The 15,640-nt window shown below is 39.2% G+C and overlaps 1 non-coding gene across 1 annotated transcript; it reads right to left on the bottom strand.

Moving 5' to 3' along the window:
* Positions 1–13,549: 13,549 nt before the first annotated feature.
* LOC111816007 lies at positions 13,550–13,658 on the bottom strand. Its single transcript, XR_002820561.1, has one exon. It is a non-coding gene; the product is annotated as a U6 spliceosomal RNA (small nuclear RNA).
* Between the last annotated feature and the right edge of the window lie 1,982 nt (positions 13,659–15,640).

Raw genomic sequence — 15,640 nt, 5'->3', positions numbered from 1 at the left:
GCAGGCAGAAGCTTTGATCGCTTTGCAACTTAGCTTTGGAAATCACCTGTGGCCACCTTTAAGGAACTCTATTGGTTATGCTGTACAGTGTGTTGAAGAGAAAAGACTATAGAAGAATATATATAGCAGAAGGTCAGGCTCACCAGGGCCATCCTGGAACCTGGGAAGAACACCTTCTTGTGTCTATCGGAATGATAACTTAAACATGGGTCTACTGAAAGGGAAGTGATAAATCCACAGTGTGATAGAGGGATTAAGGAGAATTGTCAAGTTTTGGTGCAGTCCCAGAGAACAATATTATTGGGGAAACGTAATATTATTGTGTCAAGCAAAGAAATTTGTTGAATGATATTAAGGTTCGACTGAAGGCCGGTGCAAAGCATTCTAACTAAAGAGTCATAGAACATGAATTTTGTGTAGAATAAGGTATTTAACAGGAACATGCAGGGTAATAACAGGTGTGTCTGGTGTCTTGATTGATAGTGAGGAATTTAATTCAACATCTACATTAGTTACTCTCCCACCACTTGGACAAAATATCTGACACCTGTAATTTAAAGATGGATGGGTTGATTTGGCTTATAGTTCTAGTGGGTTCAGTCCATTATTGGCTGACTCCAAAGCAGAGATATCAAGAGCAAAGGACCTGGCGGGAGAAAGCTATTCACCAGTGGGAGCCAGGAGGCAGAGAAGGAGAAGAGAAGAGCTGAGAACAAGAATATACCTCATACCCCAAAGAACCTGTCTCTTCTGAGTAGGCCTTCAAAAACATGACTCTGAGGGAACATTTTAGATCTCAACCATAACATTCTGACCTTGGCCCCCAAATAGGCTTATGCTTACCTTATTAGGGAAAATGCATTTAGTCCCTCTACGCATTGCTGAGGTCTTATCACTTCCAGCATTGTTGAGAAGCTCTCATTCACAGTCTCCTCTGTGACTTAAGGCAAGCTTAGCTGTGAATCCAATACAAATAATAGTGAAATATTTTCAATATGCAATGGTGCAGGGTAAACATTCTCATTCCAAAAGTAAGGAATGGAGGGATAGAAAAGATACAGACCAAAGCAAGACTGAAACTCAGTGGGCAAACATTAAATCCTGTAGCTCTGTGTCTGCCACCCAGGGCACAGAGCAGTGAGAGGTGATTGTCAAGGGCTCAGACAGCCCCACTCCTATATCCTTGCTGGATGAAGCCCATGCAACCTCTCTCTGGGGCTGGTACTGCAATTATAGCTTATCTCAGCAGATGTTCCTGACATCTCCCACTTCCTGGGGTCTCCAATGTTCCTGGCTTTGCTCTCACAGCTACACACATTACTCCATCAAGGATGGATTGCCTGGCCTCCCAGGACTTCCTTTTAATCTGACTGGAAGCTATGGTCCAAGAGGGCCAGGCTACTGCTCAATCTGGTGGTCATTTTTGGTGTCATCCATATGGTGCTGGTTTTTCAGGCATGTAAAATGCAGCAGTTATGCAGCTTAGCTTCTGAAGAGTATTTATCTACTTTTCTATGTTTTTTCCTCTATTTTCCAGGGATTGGAAAATTGGATTGTTTGATATAGCCATCATTTATTTAAGAAAGATAAGCAAATTATTCTCAATATTTTAGAGACAGACTTGAAAAAATTCTCCTGAAGGAATTAAATTTTGGTCAGGAAGTAAAGAGATATCTTCCTTTCAAAGTGTTCCAGGGCCAGTGAGACAGCTCAGCAGTCTGAGGCATGTGCTTAGGCAAGCTTAGGCAGGCACAGGGGACTGCAGTTCAATCCCTGGCACCACATGCTGTACCAGCCTAGCCCTCAGGATGGGCTGAGCAGGAAAAAAAAAAAAAAAAAAAAAAAAAACGAAAAAAAAAAAAAAAGAAAGAAAAAGAAAAAGTTCCAGCACACTGGCATTCTAATAAAACTTCTATTATCTATATAAAAAAGAAACGCATGCAATTCTGTCTAGAAATCCTTACCCTAAACAACTTCTTAACTCTTCAATGTGGGATAAACACTCTAATAGCTACCATTTATTTAGCCCTTGCATGTCATAGCATAGTAGTAAACAATAACATGCATTATATTATTTATGTTTTCTAAGCTCCCTGTAGTTATTAGCTCTATTTTGAAGTCAAGGAAATGAGCTTTAGAGTATCACATAGCCTGTGATAATACGGACAAAATATAGAAGTTTCAGGATTTGAATTTTTAAGCCTTCTATTTGAAAAATAAGTTTTTGTGTTAAAGTTTATTTTACTTTTTGAGAGTTCACACAAATTTATTAAAATTGATAAGCTTAATCTTCCCTTCAGTGAACATCCATCTGATTGCCTTTCTAAGAATAAGCTGCGTGCCCACTCATGCCATAAAGTCCTTAATGATATCAGGATAACAGAGGTTTCTTCCACTTCCCCAATCATGAATTCCTTCAAGAGGTGAAATTCTGCCTTCCTCCATTGTCCAGGCAAGGTTATTTTATTTTGTATTTTAGGGAAGAGTCTACAGGGTGTTCAGGGTCTCACTACTAGATCAGACTTGTAGTGATCCACCTGTTTACAGCCTCCCAAGAGCTGGGATTACAGGTGCGCACCACCATGCTCCATCTAAGGTTAGTTTAATACCGTGTTAATTGCCATTTTACATGCACAACTTTCTGAGTTTTGACTAATGTATGCAGTAAAGTAACCCTGATCAGGACATAGAGTAGTTTCATGGCTCAGAAAAGTTGTCTAATGGTCCTTTCCAGTCATCCCCTCTTCCCACGCTGAGATCCTGACAACTATTGATCTGTTGACTTATTCCCAAAATCATCTAAATAGAATCATACAGGTTGAGACCTTTCAGTTGGATTCCTTCCCTTAGTACAATGCATGTACGAGTTTCATTCATGGTGTTTTATGCACCAGAATTCTTTCTTCCTGTTCCTGAATACTAGCCCATTATCTGCAGGTAATGTAAATGGTGAGTGCATTCACTAGCTGAAGGTTATTCAGGCTAAGGTTTTAACACTTACAAACACAGCTGCTATAGTGACAGCCAGATAACTCAGCAGAATAAATTGCCTGCTTAAGCAGGTACAGGGACTGGGTTTCGATCCGTGCTGTGCTGTGTAGGCCCTGCCCCCTGGGGCGCCCTGAGATGTGGATGAGTCTGGGCATGGTGGCATATGACTGTAATCCCAGTGCCTGGGAGGCTGAAAACAGCGGGATCATTCTGAGTCTGATCTGTGTAATGAGATCCTGTAATACATTAAAAAAGAATATTAAAAAAAACTGCTATAAATGTTGATGTCTTTTCACAAATATAGTTTTAATTTCTCTTAGTAAAATTAGGAGGAGATTTCTGGCCTGCATATTAAGCACATGGTTAATTTTATTAGAAATCCTGCTCTTACAAATAGTTTAGTGTTCAAGTCATTTTCCTATAACTTACATAGAAGGAGCTATACAGGCCAGCAATAGACAAATTAGAAGTAGAAGCATAGAAAGCTGAGCTCCAGGAATCTGACTATAAATCTTACATCTTATTATGTGATGCCTTCATCTTCAGGACAATGTTAAAGAATCAATAGGAGAAAGGAAAGCTCATCAGTCTGGCAGGATGTGGGACGTGTGACAGGGAGGTATCTATAGCTTTCCTCTATTCAACCTTGTTTCCTTCCTGTTATTTCTCTTGTTCTTTTTGGTACCAGTAATGGAACTCAGGACCTTGTGCTTGTCAGGCAGGTGCTGTGCTGTTGAGCTATAGCCCCAGCCTCCTGCTATTCATAAATTAAGAAAAAATAATCCATTAGAAGTGAACAATAAATAAGCCAAAGAAATCTAGAAGAAAAATAAAAATGAAAAATCTAATCAAATAGCAGGATAAAAAATGAAAATATGAATATAAAATCAGAAAACTATAAAAATAACCAACCAAAAATAAAATGAACAATTGAAGAATACAGTAAGCATACATTTCTGTTCTAAATAGAAAAAGTGAGGTGAATGTTTGTATATTATTTCATTTTTTATTAGTTATTTATTTATTTTTAATTAAAATTTTTTTCCATAATTTTATTGAGAAATAAATAGCAATGAGACAGCTTCAAATCAAATTGGTAGGACAGTTTCAATAATCAGCACATTACATACTCTCTTCCTAGTGCTTATTTGCTGTACAAGATGCAGACATGATATCCAATTTACAAACACCATTAGAAGAAATCCCTCTATTCATCAAGAGAATGTAACTATATATCCATCCTAACCATTTTGAATACACAGATACAAAATGGACATTCATCTTGTGTATTATTTACAGCAGTACTTTTTAAAATGTGCCTGTTATCTCTATCCTTTTAAGTTTATTGTAAAAATCAAACGAGAATAGCAGAAATAGTTGTGTTGTAGTAGATGCCGAAGAGAAACACACTTCCAGTAAACCACAGGCCTGTAATCTGTGTCTTAGGCTCTAGTTTGACTTGGTTAAAGAATTTAGACCCAAGTACTTATGATGTGTCTTCACTACGCCTCCATGAAAGAAAAGTTAAGGAAATAAACACCTAATTAAAATGTACAGTGCTCTGCTCCAAGCAGGATTGATGATTAGAGAAGAGAGTGGCATAGTATTCATGACAGCTTTTTAAAAATATAATACTTCTTCATCTTGAGGACTCAAATTTAAGATCAATACATCACAACTTTATGTTCAAAGAAATAAGTTGTCTTCTATGGGTAATACAGTACAATCACCTCTACTAATAGATAATTTGAACCCTAAATTAAATGGATATGAACAAGTATCACCACATTGCCAAGTAATGTTACCACATGGAGGTTGTGATAAAAAAAAAGTGGGTTTGGGAGAGGGAGAATGCTAACTTTTTCAATTAGTTAAAGCTTAATAAAAAGGGGTATATAAATGAATGACCATTTTGAAGTGAAAAAAAGAATATATATATATATATTATATACATAACTGTATGTACAAAATAGGATAGATATACAGCTACTTTCTCTTAGTTCAATGTGAAAAAATGATTTGTACTAATAATGTTTAGACAAGATATCATGTCTGCATCTTGTACTCCGAATAACTACTATGAAGACAACAATATGCAATGTATTACTTATTGTAACTGTCCTACTAACCTGTTTTGAAACTGTCTCATTGCTATTTATTTCTCAATAAAATTATTTTTTAAAAAAGCTTAACACAGAATTTATCCAATTCCCAAAGCAGTGGCATCCACTGAGTAAATATTGTGAATTTGAATTTGAATTGATACCACTTCTGTTCTGCACCTGGTCAGACAGCCATGTGTCACTCTCAGCAGCCAATGTCTGTGTGTCAATGTCTTGTGCCAACAACTCATAAATACCCAAGGACAAAGGACAGGGTAGAGAACCATGTTTTGGGATGTATAGAGAGCCCTTTTTGGTCCTTGTCTCAGTCTAAGAAATTTATATTTGTAATAGCATGGATAAGTTATTGGAATCTCAACTGAACTCCAATCTACCACTTCCATTGCAACCCATGCTGAGAATAAAGACACAAAGGCACATTTGTAGTTATGGGGACCCAAGGGGTGATAAGTCCAGCCGTGATGATGGCTGTCCAGAATAAAGACCTTGACCCAGGGCCGGGCCTGGGTTTTATTCGTTCATGAAGAAAGGAATGGCTTGAATATGAGTAGTTGAGAATGGTGTGAAGTAGGTGAGTGCCATGAGCTGGGTTAGGTAGGAAGCCTGGAATCCCTTCTGCAGAATGCAGAGAGAAGGATATGTGGAAAGAGGAATCTGGATAATACAGTTGAGATGCAACTAATGTTTTGGGGTCAGTATTTCAGCTCTGATGTATTATCTTTGAAACCCCAGGAATTCATAGCTTGTGTCTCAATCATGGAGCTTTGGCTCCTCATTCTATCCTTTCCTGGCTCATGCAAGTAGCAGTGGGTGGAGGTTCTGGGGGAACAGGCTTGCCATCTTCGAAGACTACCATAAGCACCTCAGCTAGACCTATAAGTATTGCTTGAAGCCAATTGAAGGGAAAGTTCTAGCCTCCTCTGTACCTATCAGCATGTGGAAATAGAGCCAGGCTTGGCCAAAATGGAGAAAATTGCTCCTCCTTCAAGGAAAGTTACTCCGTGGTCTTCCACAGGGATGGCTGCCACTTGGCATCACTCACCCCTGAGCGATGGAGCTCTGTCTCACCCAGCGTCAACGTTCTTGGTTCAGAGGAGTTCCCAAGTGAGACCTCAAGCTGAATCACTCTCAAAATCCATTGGGTTTACCAACCAAATTGACCCATGTGAAAGGCTGGAATCGTGGGTCTGAATCTTACTTAGTAGGACACAGATTATGGCCTTACTAAAAGACATACTTGGGCAATCTACCCTTGCAATAGACCAACCACACTGCCCTCCTACTCAATGCCCACAGAACAAGCTCTGTCCCTTCAGGTCCATGTTGCCTCTCCAATGGTAAGTGGTAAGTAAATCTCTAGCTTGAAGAATTGCTGGTGCAAAACCACCCAGTTCCTCAAAGAAGGAGGGAATTCACATCTTACTCTACACATTGAAGTTTCTTTCCTGGTCCACGTGGGGTGAGGTCTCTGTGCCCCAGAGGACATGGTTCCAATTCCAGAATTGAGAGGCAGAGTAGCTAGAGAGCTGGCCTAACAGGTACATGAGTTGCTCTCTGCAAGATCCCCCTTGAGTGGACTCATTCAGCGACACCCAAGCAACCTGGTAAGGAGAGCTAAGCTGAGTCTGTGGTAGGAGTTCTACCCTCCCTACTTCCTAGCCAGCTGCATCATGGGAAAAAAGGAAGAACCCACCTCTGGGACATTCAGGTTGGATTTTCATTCTTAACCTGTGTTTGGATTCCCTAGAACCTATATTCACATCCTTAATTTGTCTCCACTTATTTTTTTCTACTTTAACACAGTTAGTGGTATTGAGCTTCTGTTACTGGCCAAGACCTGAAGTAACTCCTGCAAGTAATAGAGATGGGAAAAGTAGACCCAATACTTCTGGAGCTCACTGATTTTTCTGAAAAGTTAAATAGAAATAAATGTATTTGCTCATTGTTATGCTTGATTTATAGCCTGATTTATTAGATTAGACGAGAGTTTGGGTTAGGCTATGAATCAAGCAAGTCCTTGAACACTCAGATTGGTTTCCTATGAAGAAAGAGCTTTGGCACCACAAGGCCAATGGAACTACAGAAAACAAATTATACATTGTCTGATTTTTATTCAGTGAAACAGAAAAAATGTTGCTAGGATTTTTAAAAAAGAGGAATAGTATGAAAACAGGAAGGCAAAAAACATTCAGCGGGAAAAAGGATGTGTGGACTTTTTAGGACTTTAAATCTTCAGTGATGGATTGAAATGTATTGAAATACAAAGAAATCCCACTGACAGCAAAGTAGGCCATCTTTAAAAAAATATTCTCATATCTATAAAAAGCCCCAATATGTAGTAGCTCTCTGGTGTGAGCTGCATGTGTTCCCAAAAGGTCCACGTGCTAGAACTTTGATCTCCATGGTAACAGTACTGAGAGGTGGTGACTGTCTGAGTGATGGGACTTAGAAGGCAATCAGGTCATAGATGCACTACCCTCAGAGGGGATTTGCACAGTTCTCACAAGCCTAAGCATAGCTTGTTGCAAAAAGAAGCCATTGCATGTGCTTTGCCCTCTCCACCTGTGCAACCATTTTCGTTTTCACTTGTTTACTATATTGTGGCACAGTCACGGAGCCCTCTCACTGTGGCCAGACTATTTGGGCTTCCTAGCCATCAGAATCCGTAGTCTAATAAGTCTTCTAAGAAGTACATTGACTAGCATAATAAAGTATCACAGTGCTATAGCCACATAAAGAAGCTAGGATAGACCCTCACTAGGAAGCATTTTATAGGGTTGACAGGCTTGACCCAGGGAGCTAGATCACAGCCCCGCCTTCCACGTTGCGTTTATCCTCATGTACATCTTGACTTATAAGTCACCAGGACAGATCAGAGGTGACCCATATGGCATCATTGGCTTACCCCAGTGTTCTTGCTCTTCCATTCCCTGTTCCAATGGATGGAAGGCTCTCTGTGTTGACTAATTTATAAAGAAAGGAGCTGCCTGTATTGCCACGCGGACACTGACCTCACAGATGTTTACGCATGAGGCTGAGTGGGCAGGACTCCAGCCTCCTTCTGTGCTTGTTTGTATGGGAGAGTCCAGAACGTCCTCTCTGGACAAGAACATTACTCATGCTTTTCATCCTCATGACGTAAATTCTGCCAATGTAGTAATCATTTTAATGACTTGGTACCGAGCACCCCTACACATTTGGTCCAAGTCCCTCAGTCTCCCGTTTCTTTTGCTGCCGAATATTTTAAAAAATTAGTATAAACCCACTTGCTTTCCTCACTCACTATACAAGAATAAAAGTGAGCTTGGACTTTTGCAGTGAAGTTAAGAAGAGAAGCAAGTCTGATCTCATTTTTTATGACAGAAAGAGAGAGAGAGAGAGAGAGAGAGAGAGAGAGAGAGAGAGAGAGAATACATCTAACATTTCTCTCTGTGGAGCTGGCAAACTCCAGAGATGATCTTGGCATAAAAACATTTTACAAATAGTGCACTATCTCCACCTTCCAAGGCATTGCAGTGCTTTATGATTCAGTGTTGCCTCCCTCACCGGTTATTATTCCCTTTTTCTTTGAGTTCCAGTCCATGAAGAGATTTCATTTTTAAGATACAGAATGCAAAATAATTAAAAACTACAACCTTCATCTTCTCTACTCCAAACAAGTGAGAGGTATTTTAACTGGCACTAGGGCCTGATAATTTAGATTTTAGGGTGAGGCACTATGGCAACTGGAAAGGGAAAGGCAAGGCTTAGATGTCCTGGCTTGGCACAGTCTGGCTCTGCGGCCCAAAACTACTGAGTGCAGTCTCTACATCTCTCCTTTGGCCCCTGGCAAGGAGTGCAGATCAGGAGTCAGATCCTGGATGTTTTTCTAAGGGACAAATGCATTGTAGACAGCATCTCGGTTTTTATTAAGGTAATATAAGAAGAGTTTGATTTTTCTGCAGTAGAAATTATTGTTTGAGCTCTTCGCATAAAGAACTGTTCAACTGAACTATGGTGACCACTCAGTGCACTAGTGCCAGACTTTCACAATAAAAATTTGAACAAAGAAAGTAACCTAGAAATTTTGAAGGATATGTTTAATGTAAAAAATTTGAATGCCAATTTTATCAGGTCTCTAGTTGCAGCATGAGAGGATAATTGATATAAGTGATATATCACATGAAGGAACCTGTTTTTTTTTTCTTCTTCTTTTTTCTTCTCCTATATTTGTAGTGGTGGTTACAATGCAATTGCATTATTTTTTGAAGTACACCCTACTCTTGGTTGCTTGATTATGTCACTGACTGCTTGATTTTTTTTAGTCATGTACTTAATAGAAGGGAAAGATCCTTTCAGAATATTTACTTTACCTTTTTTTTTTTTTTAATTTTAAGGGTGGGCCAAATATCTCAGTGGATTAAAGTGCCTGCAAGCAGGCACAGGGGCTGGGGTTCAATTCCAGGGCCTACTATGCCAGCCCCACCCCTGGTGTGTGCTGAGACAGTGATTGAGATTGGGCGTCATGGCACATGCCTGTAATCCCAGCTCTTGCGAGGCTGTAAACAGGAGGATCACACGAGTCTGATCTAGTAGTGTGACCCTGTACACCCTGTAGTCCCTTCTCTAAAATACAAAAATAAATAAATAAATAAAATTTTCAGAAGCTCTGGGTAAGATGAGTTTATAAAATTTTATAACTCTAGAAAATTTACAGAAGTCTTTGAAGTGTAGATACTAGAATTTCTCATGAAAGAAACCCAAAAAGTCCCCCTTTCCTCTATTTTTTCTAACTAGCATTGATTTTTTTTTAAATGAAGTTTTTGTTTTTGAATACTGTTTTGCAGAAAAATGAAGATAGTACAGAGGCTCTGTATCCTACCACCTCCAACATTATCATTTTACATTTGTGTGGTTGCATGTGTTTAAAATAGCAAGTGAGTACTGATACATCAATATTGGCTAAAACCTATTCTTTGTTCTTATTTCCTTACTTTTTTTTTAAATTAACATCCTTTCTCTATTTCAGAATCCTAGCCAGGAAATCACACTTACATTGTGTCATCATGTCTCCTTAGATTTCCTTATAGCTGTGACAGTTTCTGGCTTTCTCCGTTTTACAACCTTGACTATTTGGAGAAGCATAGGATTAGAAGTTAGGATTTTGTTTTAAATGAACTTCTTCCACAGAGATTTCTATGTTTACACTGGAGCTAATGGTTTTTCAAGAGAGGACAACAGAATGTATACTACCAATATGACTTATGATGTTGACCTTCATCTCCTGGAGAAGGGAGCGAAATATTTTTTTAAAGCAATTCATTACTTGAAAATCTGCCAAGGAGAAAAGAGTTAAAATAAACATGATAAAACAATAAATAATCCATAAGCAAACAAACATGCCAAGGCTTTACCCTGTGACTGCCAGCCCTCATTAAGTAAGGGAGGTTTGCTCTTCTAGTGTTTTTTTCCTCCTCCCCAATTATCCATCTAACCCAGCCCTCTGTGCCTTCATGCCTCTATTTTTCTTCCATTTAATATATGAGTAAAACTAGATTTATGTGAGGATATATTTATATTATTTCAGAGATTAAAATGCCACAGAGCTTCTAGAACCTTCCAGAAACTCCGATGTTGAGTTTGGGGCTATGAAGAACATTTTTAAGTGAAGACAGAGGTTAGTTGCAACCCCTATCCTTCACATAAACAGAAGGGATAAGACTCATAGAAATGTCAAATAAAATATGCACTGCTGGTGACAAGGACCAGCCATCCAACCCTGCACCTGACTGCCAAGAAATGGGCTTTGTAATGTGCAGACTCCCCAGGAATCGACACAGTTTCCTCCTCTAATTTTTGTGTCTCCCATTTATCTGACCCATTCACATTGCTTCATAAAAACATATTCAATGAATAATAGAGTGTTTAATAGAGATTTGAGATCATATTAAAAATAAAACTCCCAGATCAAAATATCACATTTACCCCATAATCACACACAATTATTATTTGTTCATTAAAATAAATTAATAATAATTACATACTTAAAATTTCCTAGGGTTATTAGTGTGTCAGTCCTGCCTCCAGCTTTTCTTGGGGAGTCCATTTCATTCCCGTAACCTTTTCTTCTTGAAATCTTAAGCATGTACCCCCATCCTTTGATTCCCTAGCTAAGGGAAGGGACAAGTCACTACAGAGACTTGTCCTCACTTACCCAGGGGCTGGCATACAAAAATAAGCTGGACCAGTTAGAACTTTCCCTTGGAAATTTGGACTAAGCAATAAGGAATAAATTGCCAGGAAGCAATTTTACTGAAGCTGTCAAATTGCCGTAGGCTGAACTAAGCCAAAGCCATGTATGAGATGAAGTTGTGAACTGGTATAAGGAGAAAAAAGAGAGTTGGGGGAAAATGACTTTAAAGAGACTTATAAGAGAGAGGTCACAAGAGGGGACATGGAAGAGACCAAAGGAGAGAGACAGGACCCAAACGGGGAACAATCCAGGACCTTACAACTTTCCAGTTCATTTGGGTATGGGTGACTAACCTCAGGTAACACCTGTCCCACTTTCCTGAGATTAACTGTATCTTTCTTCTGCAGGGTTCAAAGAGGTAAGCCTAAAACAATCACTTTTCATAAACCCTGAGTCCACTCATAGATTGCCAAGGTTTTCAAATTCAAAGAATCTCCCTTGCAAAGGGAGCATTTCAAATGCTTTAGAATGTCAAAATTGCAAGTTTATTTCTCAAAAGGTTTGTTTCACTGTAGTAGTACAAAGGTGGAGAAGATGGAAAGGAGGCAGCAGCCACACCTCTGCCATGTTGAGTAACCACATAGGCATGCGGTTTTCCCATCATAGAGGATGTTTATGATGTAACCATCCTAGAGGAGATCAGTTACGTTATGTGCTTCTTGAGCAATAAGTGCTTTGCATTTATTTTTACAACTCTGCAAAAACATGACCCCAAAACATACTAAAACATGCCACAAGCAGAATGCTATGCATAACAACAAATTTATAAGTCACTAGCTATCGAGCAAAAAAAACCTTAAAAAATAAATGTCTGAATAATTTGAATAATATTTCCCTTGAACATAGTTTCTGCTTCTTTTGCATAGTAATTTATTTGTGCCCTTCTAGGTATACTTATTGAGACTTTCTTGGATTCACCTTTCTAATTTGGGAAATGTTTTTAAATTAGCTTATTTTCAAAGCAGAATCACTGTAAAATCTTCAATGAGGTTTTTAAAAAAGGTATTTTTTATAGCAGTGGAAAAAATTGACACTATTTATGCTTTATATATTTGTTGAGTATGAATTTGAGAAGATTTTAATGTTATATTTTGCTTTAAAAGTTGGCTAACACAGTTTAATTAAAATTAAATTTATATAATTACATCAATTGTATGATCCTGCTGAGTTAGAATGGTTCCTAAAATCAACAATGTATCAGCATATAATGACTTAAATTTGGTTGACACTGAAATGGATTTTTATTCTGTTTTACTTAAGTAAAGTCTGATCAAGACCAAGATGTCAAACAGATGGAGTGAGAAACTGGCAAAGTTAGATTATTAAATTGAATTTTGTATAACATTTGAGGTTGAGATTTTGCTTAAGTTGAAAATAAACTTCACATTTTAACCAGTAACTCTCCAAGACAGCATTGCAGTATCCAAAATAACAGCACATTCACCTGTATAACAGGGACAGGTCTTGGGTGGCTTCACTGAGCCCTGCCCAGAGCAAGGCAGCTTTGGGTCATGGATTTCTTGAACCCCTAAAGCCACAGCCATTGCACAAATAATCCTTTATTTAATTATTTCAAAGATTCCCTGACAGGGACTGTGGAAACACCTTGAGTTACTCCTGAGACCCCATCAGAGAATCCAGTAACAGCCCAATTCCCTTTGATCCTGAGAATGTCTTCATCTATACTTGCTTCATAACACAAAGGCTGACACAACATTCACAGTGCTCTAGAATGTTTTGCTAGAGAGAGGGCTCAGTGAACTCTGGGGTCCTTGCTAAACAATTAGGTAAACATGGCAGGAGTCATTTTCTTCCCCCCTCTTCCTCTTTGGCTCTTTCCATCTTTACTATTTCTCAGACCAAGAAGTTGTTTTTTTTTTTTTCTCTCTCTCTCTCTCTCTGTAGTTTTCTTAAAGTACGTAGCTTGTGGCTGTTGCATCAATAATTCCTATTTTATTTTCAGTATGTACTTCTTCCAGACAGTTCCTCAAATTATTATTTTTTATTTTTAACTGTAGAGTTCCTCAAATTCTTAAACTGCTGAAAATGATTACAAATCTTTTCGTGGACAGAGAGACTTGTGACACTCTAATTTTGCAAAGTAGCATTTGCATTTCCTTTTACAATGCTTTTATACTTTTGTCACCAAAGTGACTAAACGTACACCAACCCAGAACCTCCCAGACTCAATCTAGAACTTGAAGCAAGTTGACATAGGCTCAGTGTTTTTTGTGTGTCATTCTTGCACAACAGCCATGCTAATCTTCTCTGTATCGCTCCAATTTTAGTATATGTGCTGCCGAAGCAAGAACTAGGCTCAATGTTTTTTGAATCTCCAATTTTATTCATTTTTCTTTCTGCCTTATGATAGGTAGTCACATGTGCTTTCATATCATTTCCTCTATATCTTCTCCCCAGTGTGGATACTCACAAGAAATATTCCTTGAAATTCTGGGCTAGCTGAAGACTCACATGGATGCATACACTCCAGTTTGAGAAATGGGAGCTAATAATATCAATAGACAAATTCTTACGCTGCATTGTAGAAATGAAGCTACTTCATCTATGATCAACAGCATTCATTAAATATGAAAAATACAAATATTAAGTCCATGGCATTGTATGGTGAAAGCCTTATACTTTTTTTGAGAAACGTGATTTATTCTAACAAGCTTTCCTTAAAAATTTAGTTAAAATAATAATCATTTAAAAAATATCCTCAAGGGCGGATTCAGTCATCAGGTTTAAGGGCTTGACAATTATCACACATGTGAGCTGCACATGTCACTTTGTCCCCCTGTGTTGTCTCATCAACTGTAAATTGGGAATGATGGAACCTACCACACAGAGCTGTGTGATGATTATATTACTACATACAGTATTTAGTAGATACTACAAAACAGGTGCATGTACAAGTATACACATAAATGAAATGGAATTTTATTTTATTAAAGGAGAGGGTCAATTTCAGAGACCCCAGAAGTGGGACTCAGGCTCTGCTCTCCCACATGAATTAGAACTCTGAGAACTGCCCTTTTATCTCCATCAGCCCCTCATCAGATGGTGACAGCAGTGTGCAGTCTGGCATCTCATCCGAATTCTCTGTAGCAGAAGATAAGCCATGAAACCATTGGAAAGGGGCCATCCATCCTGACATCCCTTGTTATAATTATCCTTTAGAAGCCCGGGTCTCAGTCTGGGTGGAAGTGCGCTGGGCCAGAACTGTCAGGAAATGCAGCTGACTGGGCTTTCTCTTCCTGGCGCTGTCTTGTCTGTATGTTATTGTTTCAGGGTATACATTTTTTTCTTTTTTGTTCATTCCTGTGTGTGGACAGGGAAACTTTAACCTTTCAAAAAGGCAGTGATGAAGATGGTTGTTGACACTGACCTCAGAGACACCACTCCATGGAACCAGTCCTGATTGATGTTTTTTCCCATCACCTTGGCCTTTTATTATCTCCTGGAGATAAACCCTATGTGGATATTTTTCATTGTGTGGACTCCCTAGCAACTGAGCTTTGGGAGCTCATGTGGTATTGTTTACAACAACCCTAGTTTCCAGATGAATTTGCTCCCCCTCCATCCCCAAGATAACCTCTCAGAATGAAAAGGACCTGACTGTGGTTGTAAGGACCTGCAATAAAAATAGGTTTCACAAACAGATGCAAAATGTAGGTATTGTGTACATGCATGAACAATGAGAACAAAGTCCTCCTGATGGTGTTTATACATCTGAACTCTTTAGAGTGAGGAGAATCATGGCTGTTGCAGTTCAAAGGGCCCATTGTACATAAGAAGAAGAGTCTCATCTGAGCAGGGGACCTCCAAGGGGACTGCTTGTGTCCACCAGCTGGCAACCTGCCCGAGACCCAGAAATGCAAGGCAACAGCTTATAGCTCATCTTAGAACTTTTGAAGCTCTTGTTCTTTTCCTGCTGAGCCCCGATAGGTGGAAAGATAACAAAGAACATACAAATTTGTGTTTGATATCCGACCGACCTCAGGCCCTGCAAGTGTGGGAGAGAGCTTCTGCTTTGTCCTGCACCAGCCTGCCGCTCCAGGCCCAGGCCCGCTGCGTGAGAGTCACTTCCCTGCATTCTCCAGACTACTGCAGACCACCCCCGCCTGACCAGACCCAGTTTAGCTTGCCATCTGAGTAAGAACTGCTGCTGTGCTCTTTGGAGTCCTGCAGACCCACCAAAACACAACACTGGTGAGTGTGTGGGAGAGCTTTTGGGCTCTCTCGCCTCCGCTCCTCATACCCCTCCAGACCCAGCCCAGATCTAACATACAGG

Source organism: Octodon degus, unplaced genomic scaffold (genome assembly GCF_000260255.1).
Source record: "Octodon degus isolate 3935 unplaced genomic scaffold, OctDeg1.0 scaffold00024, whole genome shotgun sequence".
Classification (NCBI taxonomy): Eukaryota; Metazoa; Chordata; class Mammalia; order Rodentia; family Octodontidae; genus Octodon; species Octodon degus.
Note: the sequence above shows the minus strand (reverse complement) of the source record. Positions and strands in the feature narration are given on the sequence as shown.